The 12,764-nt window shown below is 39.5% G+C and overlaps 1 pseudogene; it reads left to right on the top strand.

The window, feature by feature from the left end:
• Positions 1 to 3,367: 3,367 nt before the first annotated feature.
• LOC109696458 (testis-expressed protein 264 pseudogene) lies at positions 3,368 to 4,066 on the top strand (annotated as a pseudogene).
• The last annotated feature ends 8,698 nt before the right edge of the window (positions 4,067 to 12,764 follow it).

Below are 12,764 nucleotides of genomic sequence, written 5' to 3'. Positions count from 1 at the left end.
TAACAGAAGTCTGTCCTTTAACCTGTCCATCAACTTATGTTCTTTCCTCTGTACACCAAAGGGACTTTGGATGCTCTGCTTAGATCTTTTTTAAAAAAAAATTTGTTGCCTTTGTAATCCTTAAGAGATGAATGCCTCCATGAAACATTGAGTTTCTTCAGAGGGAGACGTAGGAAAGGATAGAATTAGTACCTCAGACTTTTGTTTCTAGCAGCTATTCTCTCTGTGTGAGTTTGTGCATCTAAAAACCTGTCCACCTTTTGCACTCAAGTTCACATCTGTGCTTTCCATATTTGTACATGCACTAGAGGAGACCATGTGAGGATGCCCTTGAACTCAATTCCTTCCTAAGCAGAGGGAATACTTTCTACAATCACACAGTCTGTGCTCCTTCCCAACATAGCATCATGATGCTTTTCAAGATGCTAAACACTGCCTGGACTATGAGACCAGATTAATTGGGTTCAAACTCCAGCTCTACAGTTAACTGTGTGGTTATGTAATTACCTAATGTTTCTGGCCTTTAGTTTCTTCATCTTTCACATTGGGATGATTCCATTCCCTTGGGTCATGGTGAGGCCAACTATGCCTGCAAAGCTCCTGGTCCAAGGTAAATAATCTATTCTGTTCTTGCTCATTCTATTTTTTGTCTTTCTTCTCCCATCCTCATTTCCATCTCCAGCTACCATTTGAGTGCTGTGGGATGAGAAAGGATGTGATCAGAATTAGAGTTCTGTTGTGATATGAAGAGACAAGGCTCATGGATAGACATTATGGAGAAGCAGGATATAACTTGTTCTCTGCGAATGCATCAACATATGTTAAGAAATATGGAGTCATATTTAAAGAGATGCCCATTTCATTGTTGTAGCAAAAAGTCTTTTAAAAAGGAATATTATAAGGAGAGGCTTAGGATTTAACACAAGGACATGCACTGTCCTTACACTTATAAAAAGTGGATCCTACACCACAATGCCTTCCCCTTGTAACCCAAGATCTTCCAGGTGTCACTTGCATTGCCAAACCTGAAAGGCTGATATAGGCTGTACAATGATGCCATTGCCGTTCTAGTTAAAAGATGACTTTCTACCTTTCTCTCTGGCAGCCAGGTGTTAAATCATCGCTAGATGGCAGTAACATCTAACAATTTTCTAGAGCAAACCATTTCACCTTTGTTTCCCTTTTGCTTCTCTATTTCAAGCAAGCATGCATTCAACACAAAGTAGAAAAAACCTTAAGTTTGTCTTAATCCTTATTTTGAAGTTGACTTAGAGGTGCAGAAATTTAAAAGGCAGGGAACAGGCCATTTCTCAAGCTATAACAACAGACTTTCCACAGGGCCCTCCGAACTCCAATTAAGAGATGTCTATTCTGTCCTGGACATGGACAAAAAGATCAAGCATTTAGTGCCCTCTATACTTCACAAGGAGTTATGGCTTAGGCCGATTTTTCTTTTTCTTAAACAACAAAAAAGAACATTAAAAATAATCTATGCAACTGGTGGGGGTAAACTAGCTTGCTTTAAGCCATTTGGTTTTCTAAACAAATTTCTGTTTAATTTCACCTTTGCTTTCTTTCCAAGATCCTTCCTTCTCAGTTCCAAATTCATTTGTATACCCAATTTTGGATTTTTTTCAAGACATATTAGAATAGGGAGGAAAGAAAACGCTAACAAAAGTGAAAAGCACTGGGAATGATGTGAAATCTATTCCATGTTCTGTGTGTACCACGGAATCTGGGGCTATGGATTATAGGATGTTGCAAGAAGGAGTTCAATAAGGCCTTCAATTAGTCCCAAAGAACTTCCAGGCCACTCCTGGCTCCAAAGTTTTGACCTCCTCCAGGTAACTGTGAAACCCAGGTCTGCCTATCTGTATGGTCAGGAACTGAGTGGCCTGGAGAATGTCTACCAGGCCTAATAAATGTTGATACCAAATGCCTCCCTCTTGTCCTAAAGGAGCTTCAGTTGTAGATTATCATTGCTTGAGGCTTGAGGCTTGAGGCTTAGAAACTTTGACATTGTTGTCTCCAGTACTGTTGGATAGGCTGATATTGGAGTAGGAATTAGTTTGAGACATACATACTGAGGTAGGACAAGGGATAACTTGAGATTTTTGGAGGCCAGGTCATTCCCACTATCCCTGGAGCTACACCTGTCTCCATCTCGATTTTGGAAATAGTCATACCAACAAGTTGCATGCAGTAAGTGGAGCCCAGAATTGGATTGGTGGATAAGGACGGACTAGTCCAACAGGCAGGTTGGCACACACTCAAAGGTCTTACTCTAAGCAAGAAGACATGGATCAGTAGCTGGGTCACTAGGGCTACTACCCACAGAACTTGGACTAGTGCACTAAGTTAATTGGTTGGACTAAAGAGAAGACATAAAGACTATAGTTCTGTGTACTGGGTGAATGTAGGGGAAGAAAGTGAGAAGGTAGCTAAACCCAAAATTATGCAGTACCTTGCAATCATCAACATCACTCATAGATCTCAAATCTAATTGGGAGCAGTTAGTGTGGGAACCCCTTGGTCATCACTTAGACCTGGGAAGTGGACTTAACAAAGAATGAGTCTGGAATGGGGAGTCATGCTGCATCAACCATCTCCAGGAGGAATAGCTCAGAGGGAGCTCAGCCCACAGCTGCAGAGTATTAATGGGACCAGCTGTGACCAGCTGGGGACACAAAGCACTGAAAGCAAGGGTGGAACAAACAAAGCATTGAAGAAGTTCCATCTCTTGACCTGTCCATATTAGTTACCATACAGGAAGTTCCTTGATAATTATCTGGACTGGAATTCACTAAAAATGGCATTTCCTACCACAAAGAGTTAATACACAACACTGAGATGCAGAAGGGAGGGGAGATTAGAAGTCATTCTTTTACCTTGAAGCGAAAATTCAAGGCTGCTGGTTACTTCTCTCTTAAGCTTCTCATTTACTTCTTTACCTGAGGAAAAAGGTTGACCTCTTTTCACTGAGAAAAGTTTCCTCAGTGAATATTAATAATAGGTAAAATCTCATGTTAAGACAAAGAAATTTCATGGAGGAAGCTTTGGTTCTATATTAATATAAGTATTCCCAATCTCTATTTTTTAATCATTTGTGACCAAATATTTTAAAAGATGAATTTAGTGTTTTCCCATCGTAGAAAATTTAACTTTTGACATAAGGCACCATATCAATGGTTAAAAAAAAAATGTATCCCATCTGGGGTGGCAGTAGACATCAATGCTAAAATTTGTCAACAAAACAGAAGAGGCCCCCAGCCACTTGTCTCAGGACATGTTTCCAGGGAGGCTGCTCAGGTGAGGGCTGGGCCTGAGGCGAGGCATCCTCATCAGGACATAAGCCAGAGCATCTTGTATGCCCAGGTGTGACCTCAAGGCTCCCTGTGTCATCTTCATTATAAGTGTGGCCTATAAGTTCCACATGGGGCCTTATGGTCATGCTGAGTGGCTTTTCTTAGAGAGCTGCAGCATCTCACCCAAGCTCTGCTCCATCACTGACTACTATGATAACCTCTACATGGTGCCACTGAGGACTACTGTGTGGTGGATAGCATCCTGAATGAAGGGAACTCTTCTGAGCTCATCTACCTCTACCAGAAATTTAGTCCCAAGGTCTTCTTTCTGGTACCTGGACACTGGTACCCACTGTCCATGCTGCTTTGGACACTTATGTCAAGGAGCAGAATCTGTATGCTGAGATCTACCAGCAAGATGAGATCTATTTTATGTGTCTTCTGGCACAGGAAGAAGACTTCTACACCCCAGGCGAAGGACACAGGATGGAAATACTAGGGGCTTGTAGAGGCCAATGGCACCAAGATAATTGGCACAGGAGCTAACACCATGAGTGACATGAGCTCTGTTAACCTGGAGGTGATCCTGACAGATAGGAAACTTCAGCCACTACAACTGTCTCCTATGGTGAGCAGCCTTGACTAAGGTGAAGGTAATAACTGCAGTGAGCACAGCTATAGTGAGTGAGGTGCCAGTGGCTTGTTTGAGGATCTGGACCTGGAAGGCAGGCATCCTTGGGAGAACGATGGCTGGTCCATGAGACCAAGCCTCTAGGGCCACTTGGGACCCTACTCCTGAGAAGGGTGAGGCATAACCTGTGATCTGAACCCTCCCATGGTGCAGTTGCTAAGGAACCAAACAGACTCTCCAGCCCTCTTCCTCCTTCACCTCCTCTGAGAGGCTGGGGATGCCTTGTGGTCCTGACTTCTACAACACCAGGCCTCTAGCTAAGTCTTCTCCTCACTGCCCTCTTGGTTCCCAGAGCCAAAGAAGCCAAGGTCTATTATTGACACCAGCCCTGTGGGCTGTTGCCCACTTTGTCATTTTTTCAGGCTCATATTGGTGCACTAGATCTTAGAATAAAGCAAATGATTTTCTTGTTTCCAAAAAAGAAATTTTTGCAGTAGAAGGGTAAAAATTCTAACAAAGAGCTATAGCTACTTATGAGAGAAAAATATAAATTCTATTCCCCTTTGACCAATTAAGCAATTGACCGCTTAAAAACTTTGGTAATTTAACAGTATAGCCCCCAAATGACAATGGTATTTTATCCATTAGAATGTAAACTCTAGCACAGCAGGGAATTTTATCTGTCTGATTGATTGCTCTATTTCTAATGCAGAGACCATTAATTAATTCAGGGCTTATGACAGAAACCAATTTATGAGCATAACACATGCTCGTGTGCAACCTTGTATCCATTTCAGTGCCCAGAAAAGTCTCAGGTCTTCTTCCCCTGACAACATCATTGCTTTTCTATTCCTTCTACTTACTCTATCACAGAGTTGGGTTTGCTGAAAACTAGAGTTCTCTGTGATTCTGTACATCCTATTTGGTTCTGCTCTAGTTCTAAAGAACCCAATGCAAAAACCAAAGGATGAGCATGAGGCCACTCCAGAGTGAACAGAATGAAGGGTTAATGGTGGTCATAGAAGACCATAATTCCTTTCTAGCCTCTGCTCTTGATGACAAGAAACAGACAGAAGGAAATATTGCTTCCTCTTGGGACTTGAATTCTGTTTCTTGAGTTGATTTTCACTTTCTTTCTCCAAAACTCTGTGATCATAACCATGCATACAGCTAACACCTCCAGTGAAATATTAAAAATGGCAGGGCTGGCAGTGACTTAAGCAGTAAGAGCTCCTGCCTACCAAGCATGAGGCCCTGAGTTCAAACCCCAATGCCACCAAAAAAACAAAAACAACAAAAAACAAGAAATATTCCAAATGACAAAGGGTGCCGTTGTGTCACATCCCATAAAAGGCACTCATGACTGTGGCGTCTTTCAGACTTGGATCATTGTAGGCTCTTCACTCACCTTTGTCCAAGAAGGATGATACATGAAAGGTATGGTTCTGCTACACTAAGTCAAACATCCCCACATGTTTTCCAACATTTGGAATTTGACAAAATCCCAAGCACATTTGGCTTCTGTTCCTCTTTTCCCTTAATTTCTGAGCCCAAACAGAAAATGTAATCCATCTGCTTCAGAGTCATTTTCCCAAAGCACTTCCAAATTTTCCTTGGTGAGCGCTATTTGACATCTTTGTCTTTGTGGGCCTAACACCTTCCTTCTCACGTTTTGTTCCTTGGAACTAGGAAACACAGGACTCAGTTTCAAACACAAGACATAATCTGTAAAATCAGGTGCTGTGTATGGAAGATCATGAGTCTACCAGAATTACAGCTGTGACACATCTGCAGGGGAGTTAAGGGAATCTTTAGATCAAATGTGTCCTCAGAAAGGCAGAGAACACAGTTAGCTCAGCACAGATTCCTCCATACCCACTAACTAGCAGGAATTAGGGGCCAAGACTTCTCTCTAGCTCCATGATGAGAAAGCTGAGAATTCTCTATTAACTTTCTAATCCTCAAAGATCATTAAGTTCTGTTTCTGGATGATTGGTCACTATTGTGAGCACCCCAAACTTGGAACACAAGAAAGCTGTTAAGATATATTTAAGACCATTTTCTAAGATTGTAAAACTCAAAGTTGGACAGAAAAGGATCAAAATGTTAACTTATGTGCTATTTAACTAGTTTATGATCTCGGGAAAATTCTTTATTATCTCTGACCTCATGTTTTTCCTTTGTAAATAAAGATAATAAAACTTTCCTAGCATCTTTATAGTGCTAGCTTAGCATAGGATCTGGCATTTAGAAAAGACTAAATTATTGACAGCTAATCATATTATCATTGTTATTTGTATAATAGCTTTATTAGATATAACTTACAACATAGAACTCATCCATGTAAAGTGTACGATTCACTGGTTTTTAGTATGCTCAAACAGTTATGCAACCATCCACACAATAAGTTTTAGGACATTTTATCGCCCCCAAAAGAAGCTTCTTGTTCATTGGTAGTCACTTCTCTTTTCCCCTCAATCCTTAGCAACCTCTCATCTATGCTTTGTATCTATGAATTTGCCTATTGTGTACATTTCACCTAAACACAGTGGTGTAATTTATGGCTCTTCTGACTGACTTCTTCCATACCACATAATGTTTTCAAGTTTCAACAGTGTTCTATCATTCATTTCTTTTTATTGCTAAATAATATCCCGTTGCATGGATATACCGCATTGTATTTATTTATTCACCAGTCATTGGAAATGTAGGTTGTTTCCATTATTTTGGCTAGTATGAACAATTGCTGATACAAATGTACATGTACTACGAGATTATATTACATACAAGTAGAGATAGTTTTATTGCTTGATTTCCAACTTAATTTTCTTGGCTGGTTGCCCTAAGTAGAATCTATAGTATAATGTCTAGTTTAACCTATGAATAAAATAGGGAAAGTCTTTAAGTCTTTCACTGTTAAGAGTTGCACTGGTTGTAGTTTTGTGGATGCTGTTATTTTAACATAAAAATACTTCTCTGTTAAAGAGTTAGGAGGAATACAAATAAAGCAAAAAAACTTCTTGCAGACTGCAAAAAAAAAATAAAAAACAAATGTACATGTACAAGTTTGTGTGCAGACTTCTTGGTTATATATGTAAAGTGGAGTTGTGTTAACCTTGTATTTAATCTTGTAAGGAACTGCCAAATGTCGCTGAATGTGGAGGCACTGTTTTATATTCCTTTGAGTAGTGTGTAAGAATGACTTCTCCATGTCATCAGCACTTGTTGTTATCCATCGTTTTCATTGTAGCTATTCTGATAGATATGAGGTGGCATCTCATCAAAGCTTCCATTTGCATTTCACTGATGGCTGATGACATTGAGCTTATTAGATGTGCTTAAAGGCTGTTTGTATATCATCTTTGGAGAATGCCTATTTGGTTATTTTTCACTTTTTAATAGGATTTTAGTCTTCCAGTATATAGTTGTGGGTGCCCTTTATATATTTTAGATACAAGTCTTTTTTTAATGAGTTTTTTGTAGATACTTAGTTTATTGTGAGTCACAAAAAAATGTTTTTTTTTTCCCTTATTGTTGTGCTGAATGGGGGTACATTGTGGCATTTGCACTGGTTCTTACAAATGTATCAAATATATCACACTGAATTCACTCCCTCTACCATTCTCCTTTATTCCCCCCATCCCTTGATTCCTGGAATAGTTTCAACAGGTATCATTTTCACATTTACATGTTTACACATTTCTTCAGTCTCCTACCTCTTTCCCCATTACCTCCCCCTTCCCTACTGGTGCCAGCCCTTCCCCCCTAAGCAGGACCTGTTCCACCCTCCTGTTCTCCAATTTTGTAGGAGGAAAACAGAGAAAAGATAAAAAGGAAAACATGACATTTTAGCTTGTTTGAGATAAAGATAGCTACACAGGAAGTTTCCTTGTGGTATTTCCATGTATATATGTATCATAGCCCCAATCGGTTTATCTTCTCTAATTTTCTTCATTCTACTTTTGTCCCTTTCTTATGGTAGCTTCAGATGATTTAAGATTTATATATTCATTCCAATATAGAGTCTGTATTGACCATATTCAAGTTCTTAGTTTTCTTTTTTTACCCTACTCCTCCTGTGCATGACCTCCCCCTCAGTGTGACCAGTGTTTCATAATATTGCTGCATTTGTGCTAGGTCTGTATTGTACGTATGAGGGAGGCATGCAGTTTTTGGCCCTCTAAGCCTAACTAACTTTACTTAAGATGATGTTCTCCAGTTCTATCCATTTACCTGTGAATGACAAAATTTCATTCTTCTTTGTGGCTGAGTAAAATTCCACTGTATATAAATGCCACATTTTCTTAATCCATTTATCAGTAGTGGGACATCTTGGCTGTTTCCATGGCTGAGCTATTGTGAATAGTGCCGAAATAAACATGGGTGTGTTATAATGCTTTTGTTGTAGGCTGACTCACATACCTTCAGGTATTATTCCTAGGAGTGATATTGCTGGATCGTATGCATATCTATTTTTAGGTTTTTAAGGAGCCTCCATACTGTTTTCCATAGTGGTCATACTAGCTTACATTCTTACCAGCAGTGTATGAGGGTTCCTTTTTCCCCCTGCATCCTTGCTAACATTTGTTGTTTGCATTCTTGATGGTAGTTATTCTAACAGGAGTAAGGTGGAATCTTAATGTTGTTTTGATTTGCATTTCCTTTAATGGCGAGGGATGGTGAGCATTTTTTTCATGTGTTTTTTAGCTATTTGGACTTCTTCATTTGAAAAGGCTCTGTTTGGTTCATTTGCCTATTTCTTCATTGCATCATTGATTTTTTGGGAGTTTAGTTTTTTGAGCTTCCTGCATATTCTGGTTATTGGTCTCTTGTCTGATGTATAGCTGGTAAAGACTTTCTCCCATTCTGTGGGTGATTTCTTCAACTTAGAGACCATTTCTTTTGTTGTACAAAAGCTTTTAAATTTCATGCACTTCCATTTATCAATCTTTTCTCTTAGTTGCTGAGCCACTTGAGTTCTTCTGAGGAAGTCCTTGCCTATGCCTATTGCTTCCAGTGTATTCTGTGCTCTTCCCTGTATTAGCTTTAAGGGTTCAGGTCTTATATTAAGGTCTTTAATCTACTTTGAGTTGATATTTGTACAGGGTGACAAACATGGATCTAGTTTCAGTTTTCTGCAGGCAGATATTTGGTTTTTCCACCAACATTTGTTGAAGAGGCTGTCTTTTCTCTGTTGTATATTTTTGGCATCTTTGTCAAAAATTAGGTGGGTGTAGCTGCATGGATTCATATCCAGGTCTTTTATTCTGTTTCACTGGTCTTCATGTCTATTTTTTGTGCCAGTATCATGCTGCTTTTATTGATATGGCTCTGTAATATAGTTTGAAGTCAGGTATTGTGGTATCTCCAGGATTGCTGGTTTTGCTCAGTATTGCCTTGGCTATTTGTGGTCTTTTTGCTGCTAGATGAACTTCAGGGTTGATTTTTCAGTCTCAATACAGGCCTTGTTATACTCTGAATGTGTCACTTCAGAATTCGTACATTGAAACTTAATCTTCAATGTGATGGTAGGGATTCTTAAGGTGGAACCCTTAAGAATGAGATCAATGACCTTATAAAAGAGGTACAATGGAACCGTTCATCTTTTTCCTTTCCACCATGTGAGGACACAGTAACAAGATGCCATTGTGGAAGCAGAGAACAGTCCTCCCCAGACACTGAATCTGTTAACACTTTGGTCTGGGACTTCACAGCCTCCATATTGTGAGAAATAAATTTCTATTATTTACATATTACTCCATCTGTGGTATTTTGTTACAGCAGCAAGAACAGACAAAGACAAGTATCTTATTATATTAAAAATTTGCAAAATTTCTGTCCCATTTTGGGGCTGGTTATCTTTTCACTTCCTTGATTGTGTCCTTTGAAGCACAAAATACATTAATTCTGATGAAGTCTAACTTATCTGCTTTTTCCTTTTGTACCTTGTGGTTTGGGTGCATGATCTAAGAAATTATTGCTGAATCCAATGTCATTAAGATTTCCCTATGTTTCTTCTAAGAGTTTTATAGTTTTAGCTCTTATATTTAGGTCTTTGATCCATTTCGAGTTAATTCTGTAGATGGTGTGAGGTAGGGGTCCAACTTCATTCTTTTGAATGTGGATATCCAGTTGTCCCAGCACCATTTGCTGAAAAGACTGTTTTTCTGCCCATTGAATTTTCTTGACAATCCCTTATGGAAAATGGTTGATTGCAGTTGAGACGGTTTATTTCTTGACACTCAATTCTATTCCATTGCTTATATATGTATCCTCATGTCACTATAACACTGTCCTGTTTGCTATAGATTTGTACTAAGTTTTGAAATTAGGAACTGTGAATCTTCCAACATTGTTCTTCTTTTTCAAGCCTGCTTTTCGATGTACAAAATTACATTATCTACAAATAGATCATTTTATTTATTACTTTTTAATTTTTATGGTTTTTATTTCTTTTTCCTGCCTAATTGCCTTGTCTAGAACTTCTAATATAATTTTGTGTCACGGTAGGAAGAGTAGACACCTTTACCTTGATCTTGGGGGTGGGGATTCATTTTTTCACCATTAAATATGTCAACTATGGGTTCATGGATGCCCTTGAGAAAGTTTCCTTCTATTCCTAGTTTGTTCAGTGTTTTTTTTATCATAAAAGGGGGTTATGGTTATTATACAAAAATGCAGCTGTTTTCTTTTTCCTCTTGTTTCCCTCTCTGTTTTCTCTTTTTTGATTTGTTTCCAGAGCCTGGTAGGACACCAAGATAACATCAGGAAAGAGGAAGCCACAGTCTGTTATGTACAGATTCCCTGAAGTGCCCCATGAGTGAGCACCTGCTGCCTCCTCCCTCTGTTCCCCTTCTGACCTAGCAGTGCCCTTTCTGTTCTGGCACAAGATGCACACCTATCACTTTGATCTGCTCTGCTGGCTTACTGTCTCCTGGTTCTGGGGTTTGTGGCTTCCTGTCACTCTTTTTTGGGGCTCAGATGCATTTTCTACCCCCTACCAGGTGTCCTATACTCCTTTGGCAACTACTGGTGTTTGGAAAGCTGAAGGTTATTTTTCAGGCAGTAGAATTTCCTTTTCACTCTTGTACCCAGTTGGATTCCACAAATATTTCATGAGCACTTCTTTTTGTGCCAGACATCATTCTTTTTTGATCCTGACAATACTCACAACAAACTCTTGGAGTTGTTTAGTTGGCTGTCAGAGTCACCAGGAGGAACAAAGCAAGAGGTGTGTCTCATTTCATCTCAAATACAAGGCTCCCATTAATTTTGCCTTCTTCAATTTGTCTGGCCTCATCTTTCAGAAAACACCACCCCAACCCCAACATGATGCTGAAATACATCATGTGATCTGTCTTTCTATACTTGTTCATATGCCAGTCCCTCTGCCTCAACCAAACTGCCTCTCCCATGCAACTACCAACTTCTAAATGTCTACTCAACTCCTATTCTTAATTCAAGATCCAACCTAGGATTTATTTACCCTGGAAAGCCTTTTGGACTCACCTGGCCTGTGCTTCATCATCATATGCTCTCATACCTGTATCATAATACTCAATATACTTCTGACCTCCTTCTTCTCCCTCTCCCTTATAGCTAGTCATCAATAAATCATGATAAGTCATGAGCACCTTCAAGGTAGGGACAACTGTAGCTCTCCTCTGTTATACCAGGTCCCAAAATACTTCCTGACCCACAGTAGGTTCTTACCCAATGTTTGCTCAGTAACTGAAATCTTTAGGATACAATTCTGTAGACAAGTGATCTTTCTGGCTAGGAGATTCAAATTACCTCTCTGTCTCAAATAGATAAACAATTGGGACATTTTGTTTTTGGGGAGGAATTTGAATCCTAAACCAAGGAGCTCAAACCTATGAAATTTGAGTTTAAAGCAACAAAACCATTTTTCTTACCCTGCAAAAACACAACTCACAGATACCAGGTCACCAAGAGACAGGCTCAGCAAAGATGGTAATGCAAAGGAGGAATACAAGGGCTTCACGTGAAATGCTGAGCAGGGGCAACCTCACATTCTATTAGAACCTTGACCTTCTTAGGCACTTCCCCCTATCCACGGGTCTACTGTCAAGGTCCAAGACCACCTTTGTGTTAAAAGCACAAGACATTTATTTCTTCAACTAGTAGATAAAAATAGCAATTTGACTTCTGGTTCAAATGCCAGCTCAGTGAAAATAAACCAGGTGCAAGAAGAGGAATATTGTGAGCTCTTGGTAGCAATGCTCAGAGCAATGCTTCAGCCCAGTCACCTTTCATGTTCTCTTCCAAGTTCAGACTGTGAGGCCAGAACAAGGATGACAATGCCTAATAGCCCCCAAAAGACTCTGGGTATTAATGCATGCCAACTTCCCTCCAAGCTTTGGCACAACTTGGGCTGAAGGCACACATGTTATTTTCATTTAAGCTTGAATGCTGAACCTCTGGGTATTTTTTCCCTAGGCTTTCTGTTAACTCTCTACAAAATGTGGTTTTAAGAAATATTACTCCTGGTCATTTATCTAACAGACCATACTGTGATCTGTAGGCTCCATTCTTCTTACAGCTTTCACATTCTATTAAAATTGGATCCTTTACCAGGAAATTTACTTAGACGGGGGAGTTCATTTGAGGTTGGAACTGTAAAGTGGCCAATTATCTCTCAGTCATTGCTTGCATATGATCTTTACTCCACGCTTTAGAAATAAAGACAACATTTAGCAAACGTTCTGCTCCAAAGCTAATGTTTTAGAAAGAATAACAGCATGTTGGGAATAAATTACATGGTCTTTAGTGCATTTTAGGGTTATTGCCTGTTAACATGCTGTGTG

The sequence above is a fragment of the Castor canadensis genome, chromosome 11 (genome assembly GCF_047511655.1).
Source record: "Castor canadensis chromosome 11, mCasCan1.hap1v2, whole genome shotgun sequence".
Taxonomy (NCBI): Eukaryota; Metazoa; Chordata; class Mammalia; order Rodentia; family Castoridae; genus Castor; species Castor canadensis.
This window is presented reverse-complemented; position numbering and strand designations above follow the sequence as displayed.